The 27,583-nt window shown below is 37.7% G+C and overlaps 1 protein-coding gene across 1 annotated transcript in view; it reads right to left on the bottom strand.

The window, feature by feature from the left end:
• The window catches only part of lrrc7 (leucine rich repeat containing 7), a 163,904-nt gene extending 137,046 nt beyond the window's left edge, over nt 1–26,858 (bottom strand). Inside the window, exon 1 of the mRNA XM_055212778.2 lies at nt 26,425–26,858. The gene's annotated coding sequence lies outside the window, so the exon portion shown is untranslated. The remainder of the gene's footprint in view (nt 1–26,424) is intronic.
• Between the last annotated feature and the right edge of the window lie 725 nt (nt 26,859–27,583).

Here is a 27,583-nt window from a genome sequence, read left to right as displayed (position 1 = left end):
TTCAATGCGCGCACTTAAAGGGCGTTTTGCAGGTAAAATTTTTCAACGAATTTGTGCAATTTGCTTGTTGATAATAAACATTTAAACTGTTATCCATTGTATTTTATGTTGTTGGGTATCACAAAACCCGAAAAAGTATGAAAAAGTACAGCAATTTGCAATGATTCTCCTTTCCCTCACAACACACTGTATGACGTCACGCTGGGGAGAGAACTGACCAAAGCCGCATTGAGAGCATTGAGAATGACTATAGAAAGACGAGTAAAGTACAGTTCTGATAGCGCAGATAATAGATAAATACATACATACATACATACATACATACATACATACATACATACATAGATAGATAGATAGATACATAGATAGATAGATAGATAGATAGATAGAGAGATAGATAGATAGATAGATAGATAGATAGATAGATAGATAGATAGATAGATAAGATAGATAGACAGATAGATAGACAGACAGACAGATGGATAGGCTAGTATAGAGAGATAGGCAGACAGCCAGATAGCATAAGGTTAGCATATCTTCGTGTAGAAAGTAAACAAACAATTAACATACTCGTGCATGCTGGCTTGAGGGGGTCCATGATCCTGCCTGAAATGGGTGTAACTTTATGCGATCTTCAGCACAAACGGTTTTGGCAGCATGTCTCTAATCCTGGAAGGTGAGTGAAGCACGTCACGTCTGTTCGCGGGGACCAGCGACCCAAACGCACTCACTTTCTTACAGCCAGTAGCGGAATGGCAATCGAGAGAGTCGGGACTTTCCCGGGCCGATCTGATAATAGTTATACATTTCGAGTTATATTAGCAACACCGTCTGGCGGCGTGATGTGCGCCGGTTCCCGCAGCCCGCTGGTCAAACTGTGCAGGCAGCCTCTCTGCTCAATAAAGTATATAAAAGTGCTCAACCTGTTCGGCAGGTCCAAACATGTACAGGATTTATAAAAATACGGTGATCAATGAGCGGTTCCTCCTCAAATGGCATAGCCTGTCGTGATGTAAAAAGCCGCCGAACGCCTGTTTATTACAGTATGTATGCGGTCGGATCCGAGTGTGCTCCAGCTGCTGACTGCTGCTGCGTATAAAATGATCGTGTGATTCGTTATAATCGCATAAACAATATAACAAAGCATCCTTTTATTTCACAAAACAATATATTTGAGATATTATTTGATTGCCTAGTAAGTGTGGATTAAGGATGTTTAAAAATCTCTAGCCTGGTGGTCAGGACATGAATGGATCAAATCAGCAGATTTGCGAAGTTTTATTTATCTCCACATATATCATAAATAATAATTAGCAAGGTAACTTTGCAGTATAACACATTATATATTTCCTACGATGTATATATGATTTCCAAATTATATACGTAAGTATTAAACAGCAATAAATGTCTCATCTATCTCTATGGCTCTGGCTGAGTCTTTCTCCACTTCTCCCCAACGTGACGTCATCGCAGAATTGCGTTAAAAAAACCGTTAATACCAAAAACGTAAAAAAAGTGGTCTTTAAGACCATTTTTGAGACATTTTAAAAATTATACACATATCTTGAGTGATTTATGTACCCATTAATCGACAGTGGTGGTTAACCTGCAACATACACTTTAATCTTTGTACAGCGCATCGTGAATGTGTTAGCATTTAGCCTAGCCCCATTCATTAGATCCAAACAGGGATGAATTTAGAAGCCACCAAACACTTCCATGTTTTCCCTATTTAAAGACTATTACATGAGTAGTTACATGAGTCTGTATGGTGACACAAAATAAAATGTGGCAATTTTTTAAGTGAATAAAAACTATGAACTATATTGTATGGCGGAAGAGCATTTAGCACTTCGACCTTGGGCGCAGTAATATTAACAAAAGTTTGAGCGAGAGGGGGAGTAGCCAGAAGTGATGATACTGCGCACTGAGGTCAAAGTACGTCACTGAGGTTTATTATTTCAGGTTCTATTTCAAAAAAAGCAACCCTTACATTGTAAGAATAAAAGTACGATTGTATGTCTTATGTTTTTAACTGAAATGTGAGAACCTTGATGACGTATGCGGTCAACAAATACAGCTTCCCAAAGACGTACCCGAAATCCTGGCCAGGAAGAATGGCACGTATGGTCACCCGGGATAATGTACAGGCAGCCAGTTGTTATCGCAGAATAAGGCCCTTCAGTGTAATTCAAAGCTTTGCATCGGGTCATGATCACACTGTCAGGGCTTATTTCTGCAATAACAACTGGCTGCCTATCCATTATCCCTTACTTATTTGGCAGTGAGATGTTATTGTGACATTTATTCTGGTGCATTTACCAGTTTAGGGCTTCCTGAAGCTCGAATGCTAAAGCATTGTTTTGGCTATTCAAAGGTCATGGGTTCAAATCCAGGGATCATACAAAGTGAAAAAGATTGAATGCAGTCGCATTTTACTTGCATGGGCAGTGTCATGAGTAAAATATCCTGTCAACAAACAAATAATATCTACACTTTTTTTTAAATGTCTGGTCCTGAAAATTGCCTTGTCCCTTTGATCATACATGGAAATTAAACTGTGTACTTATTATTTAAAACCATGTTTTTTGTAAAACAAATCAAATTTACATTTACCGTTAACCCTGTATTAATTAACTACAACACTGAAATGGTAAAAATACACTATTAATATGAATAATATCAAATAAATATTTGTCCCCCAAATTTATGTCATTGGTGTTACCCTACCCAAAGCACTTTTATTTTGAAACAATGCATCAGCTCTTTGATTTTTATGGGTCAAGAGGTCAGTGAAAGAAAGTGCAGTGGAGGAAGGCAAAAGGTTTGTGAGATGTCTTACCTTATTTGTCTAAAATATCATGATATATCTTAGAATTTTGAGATAAGATTTTTTGGATGTCATTAGTGTTACTCTTTTTTATAGCTGGGAGTGTTAAAATCTTTACAAAAAAATACATTATACTGAATAAGTATGTGATTGTTACATCTCTGATGAAAGAGCACATGGCTAATGGCAGCCATTTTGTTAAAATATTTGTTTTTTTCTGTAAATTGTCATTGGTGTTACCATCATTTGTGTTATCGTCATTAGTGTTACTTCTCTAATGAGTACTTCCAAAGCACTATTCCTTTAACTGACCAACATAAAATCATAAAAACAAAGCAAGATGGAACATTTTATGAAAGTTTATAAGTTTTATCATATTTATTATCTATTATTATATTCTAATTTTGTCATTGGTGTTACATTGTGTCATTGGTGTTACATTGTGTCTTTGGTGTTAAACCAAGTTTTGGTGTTATGAATGTATTTTCTTGTACTTTCTAGTAATATTTTGTTGTTGATATGGGATGTAAGACATTGTTGATATTTCAGTCTTTGCATCAAAGCCTTTTTGGTTGAATATTTTTGTTTTTGTTGGTTTTAAAGAAAAAAGTCAAACTGAAAATCAAATAATTTCATACAATGCTGGGTAAAGATGAAGGGCCCTATTTTAACGATCTAAGCGCATTGTCTAAAGCGCACAGCGCAACGTCTAAATGGGTGTGTCCTAATCAACTTTTGCTAATTTAACGACGGGAAAAATGGTTTGTGCGCCGAGCGCATGGTCGAAAAGGGTTGATCCTATTGTAATGGGAGTATTTTGGGCGTAACATGCAGTAAACGGATGAGAGACTCAGCTCTCATCCCCTTTAAAAGAAAGTTGCGCTTGCGCTATGTCTAATCCCTATTTAGATGACGAACTTTGTAAACTGAAAAACTAAGCGGCGGAAGAAGATCCCCAGTTTAAGATTAATGTTAAATAATTGTGTTGTTTTTCACCTGTATTGAAATTGTTATTTTTTTATTAAAACCTTTAAAACCTGTTTTCTTTTAGTCATGGAAGTAAAAAGCAGGCTTGTAATTGCATGGCTATCCAATATCATCAAAACATAATTTACAAGTATGTAAGATAAGGTTTGTACTCTAAAAATACTTTATTTGTAACAAACGGGAGATAAAGAATTTACAAACGGCTCTCCTCATGTTTCAGCACTTTGGACAGCGTTTTTTAGCAAAGAGTTTTTTTAAGCATTACTTACAAATGTTTCTCATCTCACAATATCCGCAGGTACAGAGTCATCATATACAATAAATCCGTGAGGTAGCATTAAAAAAAACATTTAAAAACAGATGCATTTGTTCAAAGCAAAGCATTTATTTACTTACCAGGCTGCAGGTGAAGCAGCTCTTTGCGCCTTCTAACGTCTCATAATTAGTCCTCATTTATGTCCAAGAGACTCAATAATAATCTTTTACATTCAATCCTTTAATCTTTCATATTTAAAAGTGTTTTTGTGCTGCTGCGCATTCATGTACTTTGTGATAAGCAAACCCGCGTTGTCCTCCCGTTTAAAGGCGCATTTTACTAATGCGCTCTTTAAATAACATAAAACACATTGCGCCATTGACTTTAGACTTTAGACCAGGTTTTTGTTGGTCAATGGCGTAGTCTATTTTAGTTGCCTCAAAATAGCAACGCGCCAACAATGTGCCTGAACACACCTCGTTTTCAGACCAGAACGCCCATGGGCGCAAAAGGGGGCGCAAATGCATTTGCTATTTAAACAACGCGGCGCTAAACGTGAAAATTAGGGTGGAAACTAGCGAAAGACACTTGCGTCGCGCATTGCGCTGCATTGCGCCGGGTGTAAGATAGAGCCCGAAGAATTTAATTAAACAAATATTAATACTCAATTATTTTTTTGCTGTTATCATTACTCTACTCAACCTTTAAATAAATACACAAGCCTTACGGCTTGAGAAAAAATGTTTAGTATCAACATTAATAATGATTAAATCACAGGTAACACCAATGACAAATAAATGACTCATGGATTCTTAATTAAAATGTATTAAAAAGTTAAAAATAGATTAAGCTCCCCGTTTTGCGGATTCATAGATTTGACAAGTTAATTAATGCTATTAAACAAGTTTTGGGTATGTTGAAGGAAGTTAATTTAAGCAAATATCCATCACCCGAATTCCACCTCTTCTGTAGAATGACCCAAATACTTATATGAACATTGCAAAGCATCTATCTTTCCCAATCAAACCGCTGTCCATATTTTCTTGAAGCAGAGTACAGAGGGGGTGTTGTGATAAACAAATATGACTCACTGGGTACCAGAGCACAAACAGAGCTAAATTTTCCTCAGTGGTTTATGTTCTTTGCCTCTTGTAAATAACAGTTAGATTCCAGAACATCTCAGTTTGGAATATAATACCATTCTTCAACTCATGTGCCTGAGTGCAAAGCTAGTTAACAACAAATGCAACTGGAACAGAAAGCTTGAGGGTTTCCTAATATAACCCATTCAACGTGTCTAAACATACCTCCAAAACGAGGGTGCATGACTCATAAGCATTAGATGTTGTAGGAAATCGCTGCCAACCTTAGCAAAAAAATAAAGGGATTATGTGAGTAATGCCAGCAACACCTTACAATGGTGGTGCAACTATTTATAAAAATACCCTCAAAGACACAAACAAAAGTGTATACGCTTTGTGTTTGATCACAAAATGTACTACAGTGTGTTAAATTTAGAATCAAGTGGTACAGTTGTAGAATAAATATAATAGTATTTGACAAAAAAAAACAATTTGTTGAAAAAAAAGAAGAGCAAAATCACAGATCCAGGAGTAAGCTTAGATGTGTTTGCCAAATGCCAACTAGTTTCAAACACCTGAGGTCCAGATATGCTCAGAATGAAAATGAAGCCAGTGACCTTGTGCTTACAGGTTCCCACGGCACACAGAGGCCTTCTGATGAAATGGGCTTAACCAAGAAAGAGGATGGAGTGTAATTAAATCACATCCCCTGAGGGGAGCCCACAGCCAGCGATCAATGGTGGGAAAGAGTATTGCGATTCACACAGTACGGCAACATTTAAACATGCTAAGCTCAGGTTTACTTGCTCAGTTTAATGGAAGCAAAATGCAAGCATTTGTGAGGGGGGGAGAGGGGGTACCCTTTTGTCAAGGCACAATTTTATTTTTGTAATTACAGGTGCAACAATACATTACAGGACTTTGCTGCCGCACCATGGCTGCAGGAGGCGCAATGATATTACGCAGTGCCCGAAAATAGTCCCCTGGTGAAAGTTACAAAGGGGACTATATTCAAGCGCTATTGAAAGTTACCAATGGACTATTTTCAGGCGCTGCACCTCCTGCAAAAATGGTACGGCAGCAAAGAATGAGAGCTAGAATGAGAGTATAGTTCCTAGCCATATCGGCCTAGAAAGTCGCAACTTTTAATTTTCCGTCGGTCTTAGTACACAATGTAACTTCAGAAAAGTTTTAAATAGGAAAAATATAAAAACCCTTTATTTATTTTCAAGGCTTTGAACCTGTTCACGGAACGAAAACGAAAACCAGAAACTTTTGATATTTTGCAAGAAACAGAAATGAAACCAGAAACTTAAAAATATATATATGTTCCGGAACTGAATCATTTATTTAAAATAATGGTAACCGATTAATACAGTTATTTTTTTCATTCTGTGACAAGATTTCTGAGCAATATGACTCGGTGAAGTTCACTTCGGGTCGTCGTTGACTCATCAAGCTCAATCATTAGAGGTAAATATTGAAGGCTACCAAGTATCTCAAGATGTTTGTTTTTAATACTAATTAGTGGTGTAACGGATCGCAGATGATCCATGATCCGTACAGATCACGACCCACGGTTTGGCTCGCATGTGATTCACGGATTAATACACAAATTTAAATAGGGTGAAAGTTGATCATTTGCAAAGGCTTGCAAATGTTAACACTTAAGTGATTTTAAACAATTTGACCGCAAAAAGGCGCTAAAGTGAGCAATTTTCTGTACGCACAGACGCACATGCGGTTGAATGTGTCCGGTCCAACTCCAATTACACGTGATTATCCCTATGCCATTCAAAGGTCAGAACTCTTGATGTATAAACTTGAGAGAGAGGCGCTACTGTGTCTCATACTGCAGTCCATTAAAATACATTTGCAGAATAAAGCACTGAAAAACAACTAAATTTTCACTTTATTTGAAGCGACTGTTTATGCTGCATCTTCTTCCGAAATGCCGTTTGGAATTCGTCCTCCATCTGTGTGTGTGTGCGTGTTTAAGTGCACTCAAAAGTGCATACACGGAGAACCGCGTTTCAAAAATCAAGCAAACAATCTTTCTATTCTTGACAGGACACATACAAACAAAATGATCTCGAAATACCACAGCATTATTTTTCTAATAAAAACATTTGTTTAAGTTGTTTGCCAATAAGCGACATGCCAGAAATTGTCCTTGTCTCAATTCATGTATAATGCTGAAACAAATGTAGGCATGTTAGAATAACAGTTATGCCGCTTACATAATGTAGCCTTTTTAATCTTTGATGACAAGATAGAGACTAGAGGAAAATTATGTAGACTAATGATCAGCCTACATATTTGTATGTCCCAGAGCTGACATGGAACGTTATTAACCGGTTCGGGAACTTTTTTTTGTTGTAACCGGTTCAGGTATGTCAATTTTAGGGTTGAACCGAAAACCGGAAACATTAAAATACTGTTTCTGATCGGAACGAACCAATTGGGAAAAAATCTGGTTCAAAGCCCTGTTTATTTTTGAGTGTGATGCTAAATGGTCTAATCAGATATCATGGATTTTGCTAAGCTATGCTAAAAGTTGTACTACCAGACCCGGAGATCGGCTGAATGGATTCCAAAACGGTAAAAAATCAAATATTTAACTAGGGGTGCTGGAAAATTAGCATATTTTTTTTTTAAAGTAGAGTGTCCCTTTAAGCACCTGCCCCTTTAAATGTCTCTGCATGGCCCTGGCAAAACAATTGGCAAAACATTGTCTCAGTGAGGCTGTGAGGATGAGACTCAAAATCCTACAAATGATGATATATAAATTGATGGGATCCTCTAACTGAGACAAAATAACAAGCAGAAGTTATTCATGAGGTGACTCACACTGCACACCTTACAGATAAACAGATATTGGACTAAAAAACATAATCATGTCATGTCCATTTACATTTACAGTTATGCAAAGTCAAGCTGCACACTTAATGTAAAAAATAAGTAATGTATAGTTAACACCATTATATTGACATTATTAGAAGACAGTTACTGAAATCCTTTCAACGCAATGGAAAGTCCTTCAAAAGCAGCGTTCATCACCTTGCACTCATTTGAGGATGGCTTAGCTGTCCTCAGGTCAGGCATGGCACAAATAAAACAGATAAATTAATAAACAGAAAAGGGAAAATGGAGCAATCGTCCCAAAGGTCCTTTAGTTTCTGGGACGTATATCAACATTGCTACACCATGCTGAGGAGGTACAAAAGCAAAATCACATCATGAATGTTTATTATGAAGCACAGCAGGACATGCTCATTTCTGCCTCTATGTTTAAGAGCCTGCAGCAGAGAGTTGAGAATAAGTGGTTGCCACGTGAGAAGAGGAGATCACTGTGTCACTTGAACAAGAGCACCTCCAGCCACTAACAAAGCCCATATGGCCACTCACAGAAAAGCATTTTTTTGTTTTAAGAGAGAAGGAAGTGCAGTTTCATCTGCTTTAGCAATAGAGAATGTATGTGACCCAGTCTGTGGAAACTCAGCTAAATACTTTTTTGTGATTTACTGTTTTCTACACTGTCAGAAAAAGTTCAAAAAATTGTCCCTAGTTGTCAATGTGGCAGTACTCTTTCGGACCTAAAGAGTTCATATTAGTACCTCAAAGGTACATATTGGTACTGAATACATATCTGTACCGACCTTAAAAAAGGGTACTGCCCCAGTGACAACTGGAAAAATGTTTTCCCTTTTTTACTGAGTGTACATATTCTACTTAATTTAAAGAGCAACTATGGTCCGATTCATGATTTTACATTTCCTTTGGTGTGTAAGTGTGTTTTAGTACAAGTTAACGCAAAAGGTACAACCCCCAGAGTAAACGATGACGCGAGTTATCATTTCCAACGTAAATCTCTTTTCTTGGACTACAAAAAACACACAGATTTTAGGCAACAGTTTACTTCCTGGGATTGGTGATGTAGTAAAGACCGACATAATCATAATTCCATATCATATTCTGTCAGAGGTATTCAGAGATGGTCCTCAATGCAGAACACAACAACCAGGGAGCAGGGTTGGATCTAGATCCAAGTCCTCCCACTTTATATATTTTCCTCCGTCAAATAAACCAGTATATTTGCGTTGTTGCAGCCTGCAATTAGTTGCAACCTGTGGTCGCCAACGTTTGCTCTTATCAATGTAAGTGTATGTCTGATTAAAAATATTGTCGAGAAAGATTCATAATTTAGTAAGTAATGATCACAGTTAGGTGTTAGGTGATATCACTGAAGGGATTTATTTGTGACCCGGTTGGCTGTACATTATCACACTACGATTACTTGTAGTACCCGAAATGTTTTACTCCAGAACATTATAGCAAAAAACCTTACATTTCACCTTAAAGAGACTACTTTTATTGTGGTCACAAGTAAAGTTTGTTTTTCCGTCAAAAGAATCATGTAATTTAGTTACGACTCAATGTGGAAATGGTAATGCAACAACAAGTGTATGACGTGTCTTGTGGTTAAACTTTCGACCAATCAAAATGCAGTGGGAAGAGATCTCTGGACCTGGATCCATCCCCACGCCATGGATCTGGATCCAACCCCACCCCCTGAATGTCAATATATATATATATATAGCAGTATATCCGGAGCTCCAAAATTTACAGTATGTTGAAAATAATGTTTTTTTAAACATAAACCACGCAAATACATTGTATTATACCAAATACACAAAATAATTATGTTTTTTAGCAATGAAATAGGTGCACTTTAAAGAATTGTGAAAATATAGGCTTAATATCTTAAGGGCCCTATCATACATCCGGCGCAATGTAGCACAAGGCATGATGCAATTGTTTTTTACTAGTTTCAGCCCGATGAATGTTATCACTTTCACGTCATGGGCCACGTTATTTAAATAGCAAATGCTATAGTGCCAATTTGTCCGTTCATGGTCGAAAAAGAGGGAGCCTATTTAAACGATCTAATTGCATGATCTAAAGTGCTTGTCGCAAGTGCACTAAGGGCATGTCCGAATCCACTTTTGCAAGTTAAAAAATTGAATTGGTTTGTGCGCCTGGCGCACAGTCTAAAATGGTTGTACCTATTCTTGTAATGAGTACGGTGAGACTCTCATTGGTTTTTTGCATGTTACGCCCCAAAACACCCATAACTCATTATGAGAATAGGAACAACCCTTTAAGACCAGTCGTTAAACTAACAAAAGTGCACTTGCGCAGTACGCTTTAGACCATTTGCTTTTAAAATAGGGCACTAAATATGGACAGAGTACGGCCATGCCAAAGATTGAAATCAATGTGAAATCGCTGGTTGAAATCAAATTCTGATGCTCCTAATCTCAAAATTATATTATACGTTTTTATAGACAGGGTCACGTTTTAGTAGGTTGGTACAGTAGTTATTATCTTGAATGTTTCAAACTGGTACAAATAATCCCTAGCAACTCAAAATCATAAATAAAGTGACTAAATTGTCCTTCAGTTCAGGAAGATCAAAACAGGTCCTTAGCAGTATGATTACATCCTGTAAAATGCTATAAATGTTCTAATGGTCACAAGACTCCTTGAAAACCTAAACAGGCAGCCATGCAAGAGATTAATATTAGACAAATGTCTCTTGGTGCTACCCGAAGGGTGTCTAGGCATCCCAGAATGCCTTGCACTGGCCTATTTTGTTATTTCTGGTGGCCCTGCATTTTGACAGCACATGGTGAAAAATTGTACTCTCAATTAAGAAAAACCTGTTTAAACATTTAAGCAGTATAAAGTATAGCTACACTGTCCAGCTGAAACGGCAATGAAAGCAGAAAACAAACAAATTGCTTTTGCTGATCAAGTGTTTGTCGTCTTCTCATTTATAACAAATGCATTTTATTTGTGTTTCCCTTTTCAGGTCCAGGTGCAGAGGACAAAATACGCATCAGCCAAAATGAACCACTGTAACTAGAAATCACATCCACCCTGTTGGGATGTGACTCAGGAACTATGTATTCATTCATATTCAGTAAACCCATTAAGTCAGACAGTGTAATACAGTTACGGACTGTTTATCTGTGTGAAAAGAAAGTTTTCTTTTAATATCTTTTAACGAGTACCTACCTATTATGTAAAATCCACATTTACAAGCTGTTTGGACATAAATGTGTGTTGGCAGCGTGTGAACACAATCACCCTACAATGAAAAAAATCCACTCTGTCCTTATTATTTCTTTCCAATTAAACCAAGGCAGTCTCATTAGACATGCTGTTTCGATTCACTTGTTAATGTGACATCACACTCATAAAGCCCGCCCACAGCCACTGACTGACACTCCTGCATTACCATAATTTCCGCCTTCAGTGAATTGTACGCTGTCCGTTATATCTCAATAGTAAGGTACTTTTGTCTCAGACTGTATTCACAGGAGTCAGATCTATTTTAACTGAAAGCACTTACTGGCCCTGTTCCAAATGGCACACTCTGGACTTGTGTACTTCATCAACTTTGATGGCATCATGTAGTGCAGACCTTAGGGACCCTTGAGGTGAATCTACAAGGGTGCACCGGTGTCATATTTTGGGACAGACTCCAGCATCACGCCGGAAATAAGAAGAGAAGTTGCCCATCAGTGTGAACTCCTCCCATCTGTCATCTGATTGGTCAACGTATGCGACAATCGGCAGGATCATGACGCTTCTGGACGGTAACTACTCCATTTCTTTCCTATTTTTAAAGGGGCCATGGCACAAGACTTTTTTAAGATGTCAAATAAATCTTTGGTGTCCCCATAGCACATATGTCAAGTTTTAGCTCAAAATACCATATAAATTTATTATAGCATGTTAAAATTGCCACTTTGTAGGTGTGTGCCAAAATGTGCCGTTTTGTGTGTGTCCTTTAAATGCAAATGAGCTTATGAAATTCAAACACTGATCACAATGATGGTGGTTTGTTGCAATTAAAACTCAATTGTGCATTTCTCTGCACTAAATGGCAGTGCTCTGATTGGACAGTGCAGATTAAGGGGTGGTATTATTATAATAAGAGCTCCTTGTGACATCATAAGGAGAGCCAAATTTCAACGACCCCTTTTTCATGTGCTTGTAGAGAATGGTTTACCAAAACTAAGTTACTGGGTTGATCTAGATTGATAGAAGCACTGGGGACCCAATCATAGCACTTAAACATGGAAAAAGTCAGATTTTCATGCCATGGCCCTTTTAAACCATTGTCGCTTGGGGTTAGATCTTGGGTTTGGTTGTCAGTTTAAGTATTAGTTTATACTTTTTGTCTTTTGATTTTTAAACCACTGTTGCTTAGGGTTAGGGTTAGAGTGCGGGTTTGGGTTAGGATGTCTGTATTGGTTTATACTTTTTGTCTTCTGATTTTTAAACCATTGTCGCTTGGGGTTAGGGTTAGAGATGGTTTGTGTTAGGATGTAATTTTATGTAACAGAAAGTGATTCTAACCCCAACCCCAAGCAACAATGGTAAACAATTTAATGGAGTAAATGGAGTAAATGGAGTAGTTTACGTCCAGAAGCGGCATGATCTTGCCGATCGTCGCATATGTTGACGTCGCATAACGTGACGCAACGGAGTTCCCATTTCGTCGATATAGTGATGCATAGGGGCACCCTTTTGCGTCTTCATGCTGACGCTAAAGGCATTTGAACATGCTTCAGATTTTGACGCATGGGGAATGAGAATGGGTTTGGGCAGGACCACTATCTTGGTAAGGGAGAGCTCATTTGCATTTAAAGTGCCTATCTTATGACTGCTTTTCCACAAGTTAAAAAGGTGTATGAGTTCCATAAAACATGTTTATAAAGTTGTTTGCTCGAAATAGCTTGTAGGAAAAGATTGTTAGCCATCTCTAGTAGCCTCTGTTTCAGTACATTTAAGATTGTGCCGTTTTGAGGTGGTCATTACATATTTATGAGTTGCTGCTCCTTTGGCCACGCCCCACTATGAACGTCATGTGCGCGTGCTCAGTGGAATCGTGAGCAGTACAGACCATACTGTGTTATTATTTATATATATTATTATTAACGGTTTATGTTGCCAACAGACAAATCAAGCAAAAAAGTATCACTAATAAGCACACTCCAGGAGAAGAAACTCATGACACATAATGATTCCAGAGTAAATTGTGATGTAGCAGTCTCAACAATACACTCGTTTTCCCTGGACAATGCTAACATATTCCCGTTATAAAACATTTTCAAATGCATTATTTTTGCAAATGACAGAAATTTAGACCCGGCGGGTCCACTGCTTGTGGACCACGGGCTAATTGCTAGAAGCTAGCGGGGGGTCCGGACCGTATCTTGGGAAAGTGATAAGAGACTCGGGGGTACGTTAGCCTCGTCAGAAAAGCCGGGTCGGTAAGGCCCGGTCTCGGTTAGTTTGGCAAAACACTTTTAGTTTGGCAAAGCACTATTACTTAGTTCATGTAGAATTGTAAAATAATAAAGCCGTTAAATATTTTTTTAACTTTCGAAACCACGCTGCAAACTATCTAGCCTGCAAAAAAATATCTATAGCCTGTTGTATACAAACAATAATATTAACATTACTATACATTTAAAAGGTATAATTTACGGGATTAGCATCAATGTGGTCTCTGTTTTGTGATCCAGATGTTCTAGCATCATTATCCCAAAATTCAAACGGAATGTGACGACAAGGCTAGTTACGTCACAACGGAGCTGAGTTTGATACCGTGCAATCTGAGACTCAAGGCAGAGGACATTCAGAAACCTGTATCTCACTCAAAACAGCATAGATGTTTTTTTTCCAAGTTTGTATGCATGTGGAAGCATCAAAACCCAGAAAAAGTGAGTTTTTCATAATATGGGCACTTTAAAGGTACAGACATGAAAACAACGCATTTTTGCTCCCACCATTTTGGACATGCTATAATAAATGATCTGTGGGGTACTTTGAGCAGAAACTTCACAGACACATTATAGACACATCTGAGACTTATATAACATCTTGTTAAAATGGGCATTATAGGTGCCCTTTAAATGTTTTTAATAGACAACACAGGGTAATTATAGTTAATTTTTGATTAGTCAGTTCCTTGAATAGCTATAGTGACCTCAGATTACAAACTTTGGTATTTTGGCAAATTTGAGCATAGTTTGAGATATTGTTGAGATCTCTTCTCAAACTCTAGATACACATATCTGATTGTGGCCATTATGTAGGAGAACAAGCTGAGAAATTATCTGAACTGAAGTCTCCAGTTGCGCTGAGTCCAGGTAATCTTACAGCTCTCTATGAGAATCATTTGAGCCATTACGTGAAATCTTATTTGTGCTTTTCGTTTTCGTGTGGTGATGCAAGACCAATCAGAGTTGACGCCATCACAAAGACCGATTTGCAATGTTTTTTTTTTCACAAAGCGGGACAAAATGAGTGGACCCCGGTATGTTTCTTGTGTGAATCAATGGCGCTGGTACAGTCAGGAGGAAGTGCTTGGGTTTGTACTGCAGTAAGGCTGGTGAGATGAACAGAGAGAATGTTTTATTTGTGACTTCACACAGAGAAGCCTGCCTGAGTGGGCTGACAAGCGCTCATGCTACACAGAGTTGCCATGGAAACTGCAGGCTATGGAGGAGAAAGTGCAAGACAGAGGATGTGAATTAAGTTCTGTCATTTTATCATCTACTGTTGACTACAGCGTGTATGTCACGGAAATGGTAATTTCAAGACAATAAGCGTACTTACTACTTAATCTTCTGGTTAAATCGTGTAATATTGGCTATATTTCATTGCCACTGTCAATATTATTAATTTACTGTACAAGTACTTTGTTTCTCTTGTTGTTCTTTATAAACCCATCAGTAAGGCTCAGGTACCCCCGTTTTAGCACCAAATGTGGTCATAAACAGGTTCCTTTGTTACACACGTGATATAATTTAACATTATTACTAATATTATCACCATGGCCATTATTACAATGATTCATGTTACACTTAATATAAGCCATATTGTGTGCAATAAACAGAATCATAGTAGTTTTTCCTAGCTTGTATTTCAGCTCTGGTGGCGATTAAAAAAACAATATGTAAATTTCTTTGCATTACAGTGTTATTTTATTCACATACTGTATGTACTTAATTTGTTTTCAACCATTTTTGAATTCATAGAATTTGCAGTTTTAACCAATGTTACGACCCTTTCTATAGCGTCGCTTGTCAATAGTGTTATATTCTCCGGTTCTGCTTTTTCTACCATAGAAACCACAGGTGTGTTTGACTTCATACGGCACTGCACAGACCGATCAGCATGTGACATCAAAGTATTGCAAGAGAGCATAGCAGTACTGTTATGTCGCTCTTGCAATACTTTAATGCCATCAACCAATCAACATGCAAAGTGCAGTATGTGCAGAAAGTACAACACGCTCTTATTGCTTCTATCAAGGCACACTTTGGGCTTAATTATAATGTAATGGTAATATAACTTTATCCATCCATGAGCATGATTTGTGAGGTAAAGACGACAACTCCCATTGTTCAACATTCTTTTACAGCGTCATCAAGCTACGACATTGTTGTCATTTAGCGACCTCTAGTGATGAAAATGACATACTGTTGCTTTTTTTAAATGCAAGAGATGGTTCAAGACTGACAGCCCTGAACTTCCTTGCTTTTTGTTGTAGTAGTTTTTTTATTGGTTTAAAAAGGCATCTTTCCAGGTATAGCCTACCCCATCTATCCCTGGTACAAATAACTCTAGATGGGAATCACTGCAGTATAGATGTGGATTACTTTGGGCTGCTTAAAGATAAAAAATAATCACTGCCAGATATCAAATAAAAGCAGACCCCATATCAAACAAAAATGAATTATTATATGTAATATATGCCAATACTTTATTTCTCTTCAAAACCTCCCATTAAGGTTGGACTGTGCTTTATCATTGTTTCAATTTTGAATAATCTACAGGGTAAATTATTGTGCTTCAAGGTACAGTGTTTGATTGATCGTCCTTTAATTTCAGATTATATAAATTTTACAATAATGTACCTGACTGAAACACTTCAAAATGTAGCCATGGCTCCATCTACTGCACAGAAACAGACTGATATGACTGCAGTGTAGTGTGTATATGTACTGTAGGAATCTAACAGACCACATACAATGTTGCAACTGAAATAAAGCATTGAAAGAGGATTTCATTTGCCCATGATTTACATACTGTAGTAAATGGTTGGGTAGGCACACCAAGGACATATAATATAGCCGTAAAAGCCTATAGATTTCATAAGTAGACAAAGGTGGAGATCTTCCTTAATCAATGTGACCTACTTGATTCAATTACAATTAATTTAGGTCGGCCTCTGACTTTTATTAAACGTATAGGGATTTATCATTTCGCTAAATGCTTATCAATATTACAAATATGAGAGCAGGGATGAATTAGAAAAGCTAATTTTCCTTACTTTCTGACGTATCTCACTTAAAAGCATGATTTATTGAAAGTAACAAAGGGGACTATTTTCCGGCAGTGCGTAATACAAACTACGCCTGCCACAGCCATGTTACGGCAGCAAAGTCTTTGATTATTACGCCAGAATGAGAGTATAGTTCCTAGCTACATCGGCCTAGAAAATCGCAACTTTTAATTTTCCGTTTGTCTTAATACACAATGTAACTACAGAAGAGTCGAGTTTTAAATAGGAAAAATATCGAAACTCTTTGCTTATTTTTTAGCGCAGTGCTAATCTAATCAGATTCAATGGATTATGCTAAGCTATGCTAAAAGTGGTAGCTACCACCATACCCAGATTCCAAAACAGTAAAAATCAAATGTTTAACTCTAGGGGAGATGGAAAAAAAGTGGAGTGTCCCTTTAAGCTTTGTGAATATTATCAGATGTCACTGGATGATCAAATATTTTGCAGTTGGGGATAATATATAAGATGAGAAAAAACACAAATGGGTCTCTGTAAACACGCAGAGGAAAGAATATAGAAAAAGATCTGATTGCCAGTGACAATGTACAGACAAGATGTGGAGGTAAACACATTTCATATAATTACATACATTGCTGAAAAAGGGCTGGACAGCCTCAGCTTGTGACACCATCTGACCCGCAGGTTAAAATTACGGGGAATGTAGTCCAATTTTTCAGGGCTTCTGACAGCTGAGCAAAGACAGGATCTGCCTATTGCCTTAAAATCAACCTAAAGCCGGGGACATTTTTTAGGCAGATTATGAATGTACTGTAATTTGGTCATGACCAATGATCGTGCCCAGTTTGTTCCAGTGCTAGTTGTAGCCTAAACAGTTAGCAAATAAAATCATGTGTAGATTCTATTCTATTCAACTTCTCGTCTATCTCCGGTCGTGTGACGCGCCAGCGCAACCTCACGCAATACGTCATCACGTCAAGAGGTCACGGAGGACGTATGCAAAACTACGCCTCTGTGTTTACTAGTGTAGAGAAAGAGGATCGTCCGACGTTGTTGTGTGTCGAATGATACTAATTAATGTCTTTGTGTCAGTTTATTGTTTAAAATGGTCCGCAAATGTGCGTTTCATATATGTAACATTACCTTCCGACATCATTACGCAATTACGTGAGGTCGCGCTGGCTCTTCACACAGCCGGAGGAAGACGAGAAGTTGTGTTTAAAAGTGCATATTTTTTCTTTTTCTTGCCAAAAATGACAATCGTTTTGCTAGATAAGACCCTTATGCCTCGTTTGGGATCGTTTAGAGTCCTTTGAAACAGCAATTTTAAACTGCATTAAAAATGTTAAGTGTTGGGGTCCATTAAAATGAGAAAAATGAAATGTTTTCCTCAAAAAACATAATTTCTTCTCAACTAAACAAAGAAAGACATCAACATTTTGGATGACATGGTGGTGAGTAAATTATCTGGATTTTTTTTTAAGAACATGGACTAATCCTTTAACTCTTTTTTGTCATGAACAACTTTCAGGTAAAAAGCTGAGGTAGTTAGTTCATTATCATCACAGCCTTGTTTATGCTGTTAAATGTGTTTCATAAACATGAATTTGTGATAATGTTTAATTAGAACTTAATTAATATGTGTATTCATGTATTTAAATCTTTCCCTTTGCTCAGACCTATCCCTAAGCATGAACTATATCTGTTCTGCTTAGTTCTGTTAACATATCTGCTTTAATGGCCTATTAAACTGCAGAAGCAAAGCCTGTTCTGAGAATATGCAATGAGTTTGTGGATTCTGAAAAGATTCATGAATATATGAGTAATACGTGATCAGTCCTGCAGAGGTGTGAATCTTCACAGGTCATGCATTTCAGTCTGAATACAAATGATAAGACAAAGCAACAGAGAAATATACAGTATAAATGGTTTGGGGGGTGATTAGGAACCACTGTGTATTCCAGTCACATTCCCCCCTCCATATCTCTTCTCTCCTCCTACGACCAGCCTGGCTCCAGAGTTTTAATAAGAAGCTGGGAATTAGAAGATGGTGGGTTGCTTTGCCTTGGTGCAGTCAGGCTTGACACAAATCCTTAACTATTAGTCTGTGCGTGTCGGTCAGACTCAAGTATATTTACTGTAAGTTCAGTACATTCAGTATGAACACTCTTGAATGTAGAGTCGTGATTTGGAAAATGTTAACTTGAGCCTAATAGCATTGAAGGCATACATTGGATTACATCATGTGTCATTCACGGGGTAAGAAAAAAGTTAGATTGTTGCAGTTTGCATGCCATTACTGCTCTGTCTGCACAGTGTACATGAACACGGATATGACTCATGATGTCTGCATGAACAGGCTGCGCAGTGGTACATGCTGTGAGTGACAAGGAACACATAGGCCTACTATCATAACATTTGAGCTGTAAAACTCTAGTCAACTAAAATAAAACATGAGAAATTACTTTTACATTTATTCATTTAGCTAGCAGATGTTTTTATGTAACAGACTTCCAAATGAGAGAGCATTTAACACTGTGTCAGTGAACTAACAGTAAACAAAGCCATGTTTACAAGTAGGAAATAGCTATATTACCTCATTAACAGCATAGTACACACTGCAACATTTTTCTGTACAAGAATGTTCAGTATTTTGGCGAAATAAATCTGATTAGATGTAATGAAATATGATTGCAAAAACTGCCCAGGAGAGAAAAATGAACTAAAAGCATATATGACAGCAACGTTGACCAACGGTGGTGCTGAAGTTTTGGATGTCAGCGACAGGAACATGATGAAAATGGACTGACTAATTACCGAGTTAGCAACTCACCCACTCGTACATCACCACTTTTGATCACATCAGAAATGAAAGAACCATGAAATTACTTGATTTCTTAAAATCTGTGAGTATTTTTTTGGTGACCACTCAGCTTAAATTCAAGACACACTTCAATGCCTCCAAGCTTCATAAAACCTGAAGTGTTGAAAAGGTGCGCACAGACAAATACCAGCGTAGTGTTAGTAAGGAATAATTGATAATGCGGTTGCACCGTGAGTGTGCTTTTTTCCAATAATTCATTATTCCACTTGTACTACACCAGTGGCGGCTCGTGACTGCTCATCCGAGGGGCGCAAATTAAAAATATGTGTTCGGAGTGTCGTGTGTTGCTCGTGTTTTCAAAATATGTGTTTGTTTTGTTATGTTAACCATGTGCATCACGTGTTTTGTCAAAATAAGTGCCTGCTGCACACGCATCAAAACCGTTTATGAGACGCTTACGTTCGGAAAATACACGTAAGACACTCCCTTAACAGTAAACTCTGATTACGCATGAGATTATGCGAGTATCTGGCAACGCGAGCGTCTCTTTTATTATAAACCCTTTAAACGCGTCTGCAGCAGGCACTTATTTTGACAAGAAGTGTGATGCACATAGGATCACTCGATGCGCAGAACACATATTTTGAAAAAAGGAACCACACACATGATGGGCTACATAAATGTTGTGACGAACTTCGCATCGAGCGCCCTCGAAAAAATAAGTCACTGGCCGCCATTGTACTACACTGTAAAAAATGCTGAATAAAGTTAAAACAACACACAAAAAACTAAAAACTTTGCTGGCTTAACATTTTTTGTTAAATCAACTCAGATTTACAAGTCATGTCAATAGAGATGAGTTGTCACAACTTATAAAATATAGTTGAGAAAAGTCAACTTAATTTTATAAGTTATAATAACTCACCTGTAGTTATAACAACTCATCTCTAGTCAAGATAAATAATAGTAATAATAGTAAGTTGAAATATCTTCCGAGTTGATTCAACAAAAAATGTTAAGGCAGCAAAGTATTTTTTACAGTGAACTTGGTTTTGCAAGTCAATTCAACATACTATTTTAAGTTTTTACCTGTGAATAGTTAACATCAATTATAAAAACATTGTTAATTTTTTTTAAGTTAAAGGAAAACACCACCGTTTTTCAATATTTTACTATGTTCTTACCTCAACTTACACAAATGAATACATAATTATCTTTATTCAATGCGTGCACTTAATATCTGTACAGCGCGTGGTAAAATGTGTTAGCATTTAGCCTAGCCCCATTCATTCCTTAGGATCCAAACAAGGATGAATTTAGAAGCCACCAAACACTTCAATGTTTTCCCTATTTAAAGACACATTACATGAGTAGTTACACAAGTATGGTGGCACAAAACAAAACGTGACAATTTTTTAAGCTGACAAATAATTAGAACTATATTGTATGGCGGAAGAGCACTAAGTTTGTGCCGAGGTCGAAGTGCTGCAAACTAAGTCCTCTTCCGCCAAAAACGGTGGGGTTTTCCTTTAAAGTAGCATAAAAATATATGTTGCGCTGACTAAAATGCTGCATTTTTTACAGTGCACGGTAGGGTGACCAGACGTCCCGAAAAATTCGGGACAGTCCCGAAATCTAAGCTGCTGTCCCGAATCCTGCTCTAATTGTCCCGAAAATTATACTGAAGCAAAATCTTAATCCTGAATCCCTCTTTGATTGTCCCGAAAATTGTACTGAAGCAAAATCTTGAGTAGTTAATGTCTAATAAAACATGAGCGAGGAGGTTGAGTCATCATGCAGCCAGGCCCCCGCCGGCAGCTCATAGAGACAGAGCGCACCGCGTCATAACCTGAAAACCACGCCCACCGGGGGGGAAAGCAATCCAACCGTCTCCATTGACTTTGTATTGCGAGAGGCCGCCTCCTTGTCATTTCTGGCTTATAACAAAAAACTGAACAATGCCCAAAAGCTGCTGCGTGACAACATGCACAGCCAACAAGCCAAAGAACCCAGAAACAAGTCCCCATAAGCTGTCGAGCCGTAAAACCGTAAAACCCAGCCCTTTAAGGAGAACAAAGTGGATCGCGACTACGTTTCCCCCTATTGGACGCAGTTTTACTAATAGGAGTACTATGAAAAGTTGCCTGTTTCCATTTCTGTGTCTTTAAACACTCGTTTTTTGAAGTCGAAAGCCCATAAAAACGTATTTGTTTTTTTTGGATTGTTAGATGTACACCTTGTCACACAGCATCTTTTAGGTATTATTCTGTTTTTAAGTTTAATCTGTAAATAAGTTTTTATAAGCTGTCGACCCCAAAAAACGAGCGTTTAAAGACAAAAAAATGGAAACAGGCAACTTTTCATAGTAAAACTGCGTCCACTAGGGGAAACGTAGTCGGCGATCCACTTTATTCTCCTTAAAGACTGGGTTTTACAGCTCGACAGCTTATAAAAACTTATTTCTGGGTTCTTTGGCTTGTTAGCTGTACATATTGTCACACAGCAGCTTTTAGGCATTATTCAGTTTTTTGTTATAAGCCAGAAATGACAAGGAGGCGGCTTCTCGCAATGCAAAGTCAATGGAGACGGTTGGATTGCGTTCCCCCCCGGTGGGCGTGGTTTTCAAATTTGCATAACTGCACTCTGTCTCTATTGGCTGCAGCATCTTGTTTTTTTTTTATATATATATAGTGTAGGCGCGCATTGATAAGGCACGGGAGTGCTGGCAGCAGTTAAAACCTCTGCGAAATATGCTGACGTTGGGCCTTCACAACCTACAGGCTATAGCTCAAGTGTGAATTTAAAGTTGTATTGTTTCTATTAATTTCATCTATATGCACAAAGACAATAGGACCTTTTTGTCCCCTTTTTGTTTTATAGACTAGATTAAGAGAGCGAAAGTTGCAGCAGCCGTGAGCCGAGGACAGTTGAAAGTGCAGGCAGTGACAGTCAGTCGCGTGAAGTAGTCAGATTGGTCGAGGGCGAGGCACTGTGTTAAAAAAAATACTTCTAAACGTATTATATAAATTTATATGCATCTGTACTTATATTAATACAAATATGACCGGTTCAGTAACTTCAGTTTGAAATTCGTTATCTTTTATTCTTAAACAAAATAAAGAAAACTATTATTGGATGATCTAACTATTATTGTATGAAGTATAAAATACTTCTATACGTATTATATCAATTTATATATATGCATATGTACTCATATTATTATGATTGGTTCAGTTTGAAATTCATTATCTTTTATTATTAAATAACAAATTAAACAATTATTGGATGACCCCCCCCCAATCCGACAGGTTAGGTGTGCGTTTTACAGAAAAATACCCATAGAACATTTCTCAGCCAATCAGAATAAAGCATTCAACAGTTGGTATAGACGGTTTTATTGGACGCACGTGCGCTGACGCGATACACGTCTGTTTCCGAACTTTACTTCCGGTTTCGTTTTTTTAATGGTCTTACTAGTTGCTTAACTGATCTCTTGAACAAATGCCTTATCGAAAATAACAAATGTTTTGGTTTCCTAGGTAATCTATGTGTTGGTTTTTTGCTTGTTATGTTAAATAAACTACGTTTAAAGAACTTTGTGGTTATTTATTCTTAGCGGACCACGACAGCCGCTTGTTTATGTTGTTACTGCTGAAACCGTCTATAAGTAATAGTAACAAATACAACTACAAACATCAAATGGCTGGTGCTATGACTGCAGTTATTATTTTTAAAACAATGCAAGAAATGCTTATAATACTATTTATGAAACTTTGATGTAAATAATCAAAGTTAGTCCTTTAGTCATTTAAATACAATTATGTTATAGTATTTGTTTAAAATTGATGAAAGGCCCAAATGTTTAAAGAAATGGTGTGTCTCTGTGCCTGTTTGAATACACTGGACTAAAAACATCCCCAGACACCGTACCTCCATTCCTTTCAAAGATCCACCACAATGCACTGATCCCATTACTGTACAGCTACACAGATACTGCCCTTCCTGCAGGTGAAAAGTGACTGACTGATTTAGTGGATAAGCAGCATGCTGAATAACTTTTACTCAGCTCCCCAGAAATCTCCATCGGCCATCACTCACCATCCAAACACACAGCAGGGGCCGCTCTCAGCCTGCCAATGTACTACAACACAACTGGAAGCCCCCACTTTCCCTCTCTCTCTCTCTCTCCTTCTCTCTCTCTCTCTCTTAACAGAGTAAGCTCTTACACTGCAGACGCCCACACAGCATTGAAATGAAACCTTGTCTGTAGGCTGAAAAGCCAAAATGTTGCAAAACTGCGTTTTCTTCCAGTACACAGCAAATCATAGAGAGATGGACAGACAGACAGAAAGGAAATGAGAACCAGAGACAGACTACAGTATATGGCTTATCATTTATAACCATAATGCTGCTCAGGTAGGCCTAAGCAGAATGCAGTGAGTCATGAGTCAAAGAGAAGAAACAACTACATCGAAAGTGGGGATGTGAATTATGCGCTTCATACCTACAGCGACGATTACTCGGGGGAAATGGTGTAGGTCTTTTCATGACTACAAAACCACAGCACATATCTAATACACAACAGATGGGAAAGTATCATCACTTCAACAAAGAACTGTCATGTCCAATGAGAAGAGAGCAGATGCATAGCTTTGCTCCTAGTTGTGAAGTCACGTAGTGAGTAAGGCTGTTCCAGCTCTGCAATAATAGGTGATAATTATAATAAAGTGCTAAACCTCCAGCATTCTGCTGTGTATCGATGTGCGAGTGTTTGTGTGTAGGCAGGCCTTTCACACAAAGATGATGCTGCACCATGGAAACCTGTGGAGATATCTGCAGCTAATTATGCAGCGACCCGCTGACAGATATGAAGGAAAAAAGCACCATGGAATTAAAGTGCCAGCACTGGCTGGCTCCATTCTCCACGCCACTAGAGAGTGAGAAAATGTGTGTGTGTGTGCGCAGATAAATAGATAAAGAGACAGACAGACAGACAGACAGAAAGAGAAAATGGTCCCAAACTGTCACGGAGGCAGTACCCACTACTATGCCCTCTGAGGTACTACTAAGAACTCTTTAGGTGCAGAGATGTACTTTTTAAAAGGGTGCCGCCTCAGTAACAGCCATTGTTTTACTGTTTTTTTTTCTGATAAGCTCTAAAATTCAGTTACAAGTTTGTGACAAAAGTATGCAATAATTCATATGAGTTAGAAACAACCATAAAGTTGAGATGTGACTCAAAGAACTGTACTTCAGTGGTACAAAGTCTACAACTACTGTACTAAGCCAAGGATTACATTTTCTAAATTGTTGTTTATCATATCAGTCAGACTTTCTAAGTCTAATGTGGATTAATGATGTATTTTGCAGTGATACTGTACACAACTTAAATGATATAGCTCTATAATGATATAGGTACTATGATTAAAAAAGCTGAGTATTTTCCATGGGACAAGTCTATGTAGGTCGGGGTGACCTAGTTGACAGAAGGCCTACTTTATTCTGATTGGCTTTATCAAGGCAATTCAGTCCTAGGTCTGTTGCTTCCTTCAAACCAGGTCTGTTTATGTATCATCAATCCTCTTCTCTGACATAAAACCATCATTATAGACTATACAACATACTGAAGCACCCAGTACATCACCCATTACACCATATTGCAGTATTTAACTGAAATGACTTTATCAAGCACACAAAAGTGGCTCTCATGATTCAAAAAGTGGACAAAAACAAGCAATTTTTACATAACTCTCTTGCTTCTCTTTCAAAGGTGAGAGATAACAGTAACATGGTTCACTCTTTTGGCCTGTTGCCCATTCAAGATGGATTTGGAGAAAACATTCCAAAGGTTTGGTGACCTTGTGTTAAAGGACAAGTTCGGTATTTTACACTTAAAGCCCTGTTTTCAGATTGTTTATGATGAAATAGAACGGTTTTGACTGAAATTTAGACATATGATGCTGTTCCGAGAATTTTCAGGTGTTTGTTGTTTCACCTCCCACCTCTAAAATGGCTGCATAGGTGCACTGGAACAATCCTTCCTAAAATTTTAACATTTTATACTAAATATACCATGTAATGTTAAAGTGTTATATTGTATTGTATTGTATATTAATCAAAGAAATTAGTTCAAACAACAACTGTATCTAGCTATTAGAAAAGATGTTTTATATATTGTCATTAACTTTCTATAAAGATTTTAAGTTATGATTACTATTAACTGCAACTGCGAATCACCGACGACTTCTCTAAAAATGTGTTTAATTAAAAAAAAATTTACAATATCAATCAAACTAGTTTAATATTTCCAAAATGATGCCTCATGTTGCCATTCATTCTGAGGAGCTGAGCTATATACTTTTTTTTTTTTTTTTTTAAATGACTGCAAACCTGCGTGAAGTGCATATTATGTAAAAGGTACTTGAATTGATTTATACTTTGTCACAAGAACAGGCTAAAACTGTTCTCGTTGAGGCATCCTTCAGGATTGCACATTCAATGACAGCCTACTATCATTCTGTTATATTTTTGGAAACAATTATTAATTGTTATGCTATGTTTCTGACCACACAGTGACCACATAAAAATGACATTTTATTGTGTAGTGTATGTTACTGAAAAGTTGATGAACTGTGGTAATAAATATTATGTAGGTAGGCTATATCATATATTTGTAAACGGCCAAATAAACTCTTCTAAGTCAGTGCCAACCTGAACATGGACTATGCGCTGGCATTCCCTAAAACTAAGCATCCAAGCCAATCCATCACGACTTTAATGTTAGAATTTAAAGATCAAATAGCGAACTACCATGTTGACTATTGTTACTCAGAAAGAGATCTTCTTTTAAGCACATAAGGATCAATTATCCATCGCATGTGGATCTGAACATTTAGGACTCGCAACATGCGCAAAGCAATGTTGACTTTGAGTAGGCGTACTTTCACATGATCCAGGTGCAGATGTATGAACATATAAAACTGATGACACTATAAAAGCACTTCACGAAAGCACTAAATAAGCGTGTAAAACATGCACACAGCTCGTACGTACCGCATAGGTCAGTTTGCTCATTTTGGAACCGAATGAACGTGGGTAGATAAAGACGTTTTCCCAAAACGGATTTCGACTCCTTCCCTTTCAAAATCCAATGGAAATAACGAGAAGGCGTTCTGGATCAAAACACGACAGATAAGTCTATGTTATTAACCATCGTGCCTGATTGTAGATCGTATTCTCCATCCCCTCTGCATCGTCGGTGCAATGGCTGCGCGCGTGCATACGGCGGTCTGCGGACGGACTCCCACAACGTCAATCAAACAAGTTCACCGGTACTGATGCCCACGCTTCACTCAAGAGTGAGAGGATTGGTTATGAAGTTGCATTATGTCTTAAATTATAACTCTCTCCGACACATTATTCACGTCGTTGCACCTCCGGCTCGCGCATATGGGTTTATGAGTTTGTCTTCAGCACATCTGTTGAGGTTAAATTCGGAAACCTGCGCATTTGCAATCATGATCATTGTGATGTGATGGAGTGACGCATACATGATCCAATTTTAGAGAGCAAAGATATTAAAATTCGTTTAAAAGAGCGTTCTGATGGTTATTGTCCCATTTAATTCATGATTTTAGGTTATATGGTATGCAAAATCAAGCCTTTGCTTTCTTTTCTTTACACTCCTAAAAATAAAGGTTCCTAAAATGTTCTTTGCTGTGAAGAACCTTTCAAGCACCTTGATTTTGGTGTGTAACAATTTAGTCGCTGTCTCCCAAATCGCCTACTTCCATACTATATAGTAGCCTACGCAAAAAGCAGTAGGTGAGACGAGTAGTATGAATTTGAAAAACAGTAGGCGAAAATACCCTGATGACCTAATACAGGAAGATTTTGAAGTGAGCATTCGATAGACGGTTTTCCAACCCATGAGCTCCTGGGACAGGAGTCACCTAACGAAGAAGAAGAAGGAGAACTGTCTTTATAGACTGTTACAACACTGTAAAAAATTTCTGTAATTTTGCAGCTGGTTGCCAGTAACTTACTGTAGAAGATAAAGACTGGTAAATGTTTAATGTTCATTTAACTTTGAACAAACTGTTGCCAGTAAATAACATAAATGTAAAATCTACAGTACATTACTGGCAGCTAGTTGCCAGTAATTCCCAGTAATACTGTAATTTCTACAGAATTTTTTTACAGTGAACTAGAG

This window comes from Misgurnus anguillicaudatus, chromosome 8 (genome assembly GCF_027580225.2).
Source record: "Misgurnus anguillicaudatus chromosome 8, ASM2758022v2, whole genome shotgun sequence".
Lineage (NCBI taxonomy): Eukaryota > Metazoa > Chordata > Actinopteri > Cypriniformes > Cobitidae > Misgurnus > Misgurnus anguillicaudatus.
This window is presented reverse-complemented; position numbering and strand designations above follow the sequence as displayed.